The sequence below is a fragment of the Spermophilus citellus genome (assembly GCF_964194105.1).
Source record: "Spermophilus citellus genome assembly, chromosome: 1".
In the NCBI taxonomy this organism is placed as follows: Eukaryota; Metazoa; Chordata; class Mammalia; order Rodentia; family Sciuridae; genus Spermophilus; species Spermophilus citellus.
In genome coordinates this window covers 118,120,870-118,126,976 of record NC_138182.1, presented here as the reverse complement: position 1 = coordinate 118,126,976, position 6,107 = coordinate 118,120,870, and the positions used below count along the sequence as shown (strand labels likewise).

Here is a 6,107-nt window from a genome sequence, read left to right as displayed (position 1 = left end):
CCCGATTGCCAGGCTCCGCGCACCGCCCTAGTCTTGAGTGACAACTTACGTCACCCAATCGGTGCTGTACTCGGCCCGAATGACAGGTTCTTGGTCCAGCCCCCTTTGGAGACTGGACTTCCCTGCAGTGCCTGGACCTGAGCGCGGCAGTAGCGCTAGGATCCCATCGGGGCTGGGAAGGCAGGATCTGAGGAGCGCCCTGGGCTGCTCAGCGGCGCCCGCCCAGTCCGCAGCTGTCCCACTGAGAGCTTCCCATTTAGCCAGCTGGCGTCTGTTCCCTGCGCACCCGAAAGGGAGGCGAGGAACCGGGCAGGGCGAGCGAGCTTTGAAAGACAAGACTGGGCCAACTCCCACGGAGCGTGTTTGTCAGCGCTGACAAGTGAAGGCCACCTCCCCACGGACGGGGAGGACGCAGCTGGGGTTCGGGACTTCTGAAGGCTCGAGGATCCGAACTGCGCGGGTGCTCCCGCGCGGTGAAGAGTGGGGCTGGAATGGGGGAGTGCTGATCGCCCTCGGGCTGGAAGGAATGTGGGCGGTGGAGGGTGGGGTAGTGTGAGCGGGTGGTGAGCCTTTTTTGGGTGGGAAGGAAACTTTTTCTTAACGTGGCGGCTGTCACTTAAGATGGTCATCCAGGTGCTAAGCAAGGGCCTTACAACGGGAACCCTAAATCTTCAGCTGTATCCACTGTTGACCTCCAAAGTTTAAAGGTATAGGTACTGCCCTGCGCAGAGGCCCACACCTGGAATCCCAGCGGCTCAGGAGGCTGAGACAGGATTGAGAGTTCAAAGCCAGCCTCAGCAAAAGTGAGGCCCTAAGCAACTCAGTGAAACCCTGTCTCTAAATAAAATACAATAGGGCTGGGGATGTGGCTCAGGGGCTGAGTGGCTGTAAGGATGGCCTTAGCCTAGGCAACTCCATTTTAAAACTCTAGTTTGAAACCTGCAGTCTCACCAGCACACCTACGGAGCCCTCCAGTATGGCCCTCAGACCCAAACAAGTCACTTCTCCCCACCCTGACAAACTCAGAGTGAACTCTTTGGCATGTTGCCCTCTGCCTGACATGAGCAAGAAGCAAGAATATCAGGGTGGGGACCACCAGATCAGATGCTTTAACCTCAGGAGGAATGACATCACTGAGAAATCCAGTAGCAGCTCATAGGGATTGACAAAAGGAACTCACACCTGACAGGCACCTCCACCCTAATAGGTCAGCTAACCTCAACACAAGCCACAGGAAATTCCCTATCCACACTACACTGCCATCCTAATAAATCAGCAATAAAACATAGACCCTTCCTTTAGCCAATAGGCACCACCCCCCACCCACCCAAAAATGAACCACAGCAGGTATTTGACCTATTGACACTATCTCTGAATAAAGAGGAATTTAGAAATCTAAGAAAATTGTTCCTTGCAACTCTGTTAAGAGTTGACTCTTTTCTCCTAGGAATTACATAGTTTATCATCTAATTGATAGGCCTTTCATCCATTTTGAATTCACTCTGTACAAGTCAGAGACAGGGATCTACAAATGGATAATAACAAGTTTCCTAAGCATAGTTTTTTTTTTTTAAATAAAGGATGTCCTTTTTCTAATGCATTTGGCATACTTGTACAGGATCAAATAACAATCTGTGTGGGTTTGTCTCTTTAAATTCTACTCTGAACCACTGGTTTGTCTCACTTCTCTGGTTGAATGTGTTCATGTTTTAAGAACATTATATCCTCAAATTTCTGAGATTTACTTTACAAATTTCTTAATCTAATTAAAGTATTATTATTTCTTCAGTAGTTAGCTCATTTCAAACCTAATGATTCATTTTTCATGTTAATAAATTACTGAAATGTGGATTAAATGAGTCATCTGATCATACAGCATATTTAGTCCCTCAACAAATTCCTTGTTGCTCATCCCCAAATGCAATTTTTGTTTACAGAAGTTTGCCTTTGAATATACAGGAATGAAGTTAGCATACAAACTAGAATCCATGGTTTGAGCAAGTAGCGTTCAGGATTTGGACGAGGGTCTCATCTTCTGAGATATTGTTCTCCATTGCTCTGAGCTCAGTGATCACACCAGGATATTGAAAACCAGCTCATAATGTCCACACCATCCCTCCACCTGCTGCCCAGATTTGAGATTGTCAAAAATTTTCTCCAATACCCTACCCCAATATTATTCTCAATGATTCCTCAGAATAATTGAGAATAATTGTCCTATAAGAACAGAGACATTTACTCTGATGCTGCCTCAAAAGACAAATCCTTTAAGGACTCCATCCCATTGTACTGGCCCCTGAGTCAGGGAGGGGCATGGTCAGTGGGCTCTCCCCCCATCTCTTTCCACTTCCCATTCTGCCGCCTCTTACCTTTTGCCTTCCCACACTTCTCCAAGAGACAGACAGTTTGACCTGTCTAGTCATGGGATTGCAGCACACTGGGAACCTACCATGGACCAGCCCACACCATGACCTGAAGGCATCAAGGGCTGAGGTGTAGCAGCCTCTAACTTGGGTCTGGGTTGGTTGACTCTGGAGCTGACAGTGGGGGGTCAGAGTCCAGCCACAGCTGGTTCCCACCAGTTCTAATCAGCCTACCTCCCCCCACCCCCACCCCTACCCTTTTTTACACCTAAGAAAACAGGCTTTTGTGTATGTATTTTTAAAACATTGATATTCATGGACTGTTAGGCAGAGAACTTTTTAAAGGAAGTATAGTATATCTATCCATAATACATCCAGCAGCCCTTCCCACAAAGCCAGGCACTTTGCTCCCTGCTTGTCACGTCTTATTCTATTTTGTGCATTTAAAAACTCAAAAGAAGTTTGTCCTGTACCAATACACATTTCACAAGAGCACACTGATGGTCAGACAGCAACAATAACAATCCCATCATATGGAAAATAGGTGAGCTTTAGTCAGGTTTTTTGCTACTGTGACCAAAAGATGTGGTAACAATTTTAAAGGAGAAAAAGCTGGGGGCTCATTGTTTTAGAAGTCTCAATCCATAGACGGCTGGTTACATTCCTTAGCGCTCAAAGTAAGGCAGAACATCATGGTGGAAGAATGTCGTGGAGAAAATCCGGTCAAGGCATGATCACAAAGCAAAGAGAAACTAAGCCTCAGCTCAACAAATACATACTCAAAACCATGTCTCCCATGACCCAACTCCTCCAGCCAGTTTACCAGCCTACAGTTACCACCCATTAATCTCTATCAGAGATTAATTTGCTGATTGGGTGAAGGCTCTCAGAAATCTACTCATTTCACCTCTAAACTTTCTTGTACTGTCACACATGAGCATTGGGAGGACACACCTAACATCTACTCTGTAACAAGGTGGCAGTCACTACTATCACTTCATCCACTGAAGTGCTGGTCTGGTGAACACGGGACGGTGATGAAGCCCCTGTGTGAGCAAAGGAAGGAATTGAAGATGGTCCTATCTTGGTGTTTTAGTCAGCTTTTTCACTGCGGGGCCAAAAGGAACAAACCAAAACAGTTGTATAGGAAGAAAATTTATTTGAGGGCTCATGATTTCAAGGGTCTTAGTCCACAGAAGACCAGCTCCATTCCTTGGGGCCCGAGGTGAGGAAGTACATCATGGTGGAAGAGTGTGGCAGAGGGAAGCAGCTTACACGATCATCAGAAAGTAAAGAGAGACTCCACTCTTCAGATATAAAATATATCCCCCATAGCCATGTCTCCATTGAACCACTTTCTCCAGCCACACCCCACTACCTCCAGTCACTAATGAATCCCATCAGGGATTAATTCACTAAGTTAATTCCTCCTCCAAACCTTCTTGCATTTTCTTACATGTGAGCTTTTGGGGAACACCTCACATCCAAACCATAATCGATGTTCCAGCCAGTCTATCAAAGTCTCCTTGTGCCTGGCTGGAAGGTCACACCATGCAGATCTTTTACAGGTTCATGAAAGACTTGCTTCACACTGGAGAGGATCAAGAGGCACACAGAATTAGTGACAACGCCATGAGCCACAAGAGGATGAGGATCAGGATTCAAACGAGTAAGGCTCAACATTTTCTATTTGTGTATGTGAAGGACAAGGTGAAAAAAAAAATTCAAAAATTCAAAGTCAGCATGAAGAGCCTCATAACACTTGAGTTCTTGAAGCCATCCCCAGCAAAGACAGAAAACAGACCTGTGAGTGCCCAGTGGATTCTCCACAGAAACCATGCTGAGAGCCACCCAGAGCTGTAACTGGGTGGCCCTCCCTGTGAGCCACTAATGAGGCTTGGTCTGTGTGAATTTCTTAAGCATGTATGAAGGGGACCACAGTGTGAATGACTTCCTAGGGAATTCAAGTGTCCATTAGATGAAATTTAAATCTCATGGTTTGGTGTTACACTAGACAACTCACAATGTTAGAGATAAAGAACTTCAAGACAGTGGAAGGAAGTAGGGAATAAATTAACCACCCTGGTTCCAACTGTGTGATCTTGGACAGCTCACTTCCCTTCTGGGTTTTATTTTCCTTTCTGCATCAGTGAGATGTAGGTTGAAATTAGATGAAATACAGATATTGTCATACTCTAGCAATAAAATTTCCAATGCATCCCCCTGTAGTTTGAATCTGACCCATGTGTCTTTGTAGGCTGTATGGTAGGCAGCCTCCCCAGTGGCTCATGATACCAAGTGGTCAGTGACTCACTTCTCAATGGCACAAATGCTGAGGTATCACTTTGGTCTCGGTTCACTCTGGCTGCTGAAACCAAGTGCTGTATCCTACATGATTTATAAACAGCAGACATTTATTTCATAGTTATGGAGCCTGGAAGAGCTCTGGCAATCTCTCACCAGAGCCTCACTCTTTTTAGGGAATCAGAGCACATTGGGTTCTCAATGAAGAAAAGTGGTCCTCACTTACGGTCACGATACCCATGTAGCAACCCACTCCAGTTTGTACAGGAGGCGCCTACAGCTTCATCTCCTGCAGCCCTGTCTATACCAGGGTATACATGCTCATCTTAGTTTCAGGTTTCCATGGAAGTAGACACTAGAAACCCAGTTCTGTTCTCTCTTTTGCTAGGGCACAAGAAGAATCCGGGGAACTCATGGACCCTCCTGCTCCTGTCAGTACCTTCTGGGAATGTTGTTAGGAGGATGGATGAACTAACCCTTAGAAGGGTTGCCTTTGACCTCTTTTTTCTTATTCTCTCGTGATTTAAATCTTGCTTCGCCTTCTCTGTCCCATATTTATAGTTCCCTTCTCTAAACGAGTCTTCTCCCATGGGAAAGGGGAGAAGAACATGGGCCCAAGTGAGGATGGAGGAGCAGGGCCCAGGATATCAAGGATACTGATACCAGGATATCGATTCCAAATCAGACCTGAAGAGCGTATGGAACACGTACCCCTGCTCTCTAAATAAGAAATTAAAAAACAGTAAGAAAAACATAAACAACTCGTAGAAGAAAATGGGCAAAAATTAGACTAGGTGCTTCATTAAAAGAAACAATGGATTCCAACATGGCGGCAGGCGCGGAGAGATCAAGTCTCTAACCTCTTCAGCTGTGCTGGCATAGGGAGTCGTAAACAACCTAAATCTGTTTGCTCAGGATCACTAGGCAATGCTGAGCTGACGTGGCTCTGGGGCGAACAGTCTGGGCCTCTCAGAACACACACTGAACCCGGATCGGCTGAATTCAAGCTCCCGTTCACCTGGTTCCCACAGACAAACAGCTGTGACTCAGCACTAATCCATCCGGCTGAAACAACTGGTCAGCCCTTCTGATCCTACGGAGGTAAATGCCAACCGAGCCTTCATAGGGAGTGGCCACAGGTTTCAAACGGGGCATGGGAGAGACAGTAAGGACCCACCCGTTGCATTGGTCGCCTAAAGGAAACGAACTGTCGCCATTTGCAAGAGACACCACCATGGCAGAGAACTGACGTCATCAGACTGCGGTGGAGGAGATAACTTCATTGAAACCCGCGGCTACAAGTGTGTAATTCCCTAGCCTTCCCTCTCCACACATCGGGGAAACCTTAAGGGCCCCTCCCAGCTCTCCCGTAAGGGCCCCTCCCAGCTCTCCCGTGAGCGCGATAGCCAGCCCAAGGGAATCAGAGATGGCGCGGGACCC

The 6,107-nt window shown here is 46.8% G+C and overlaps 1 protein-coding gene across 1 annotated transcript in view; it reads right to left on the bottom strand.

Annotated features, from left to right (window-relative positions):
- LOC308655607 (uncharacterized protein) overlaps window positions 1-6,107 on the bottom strand; it is an 801,622-nt gene that overhangs the window by 425,042 nt on the left and 370,473 nt on the right. The gene's annotated exons all lie outside the window — the stretch shown is intronic.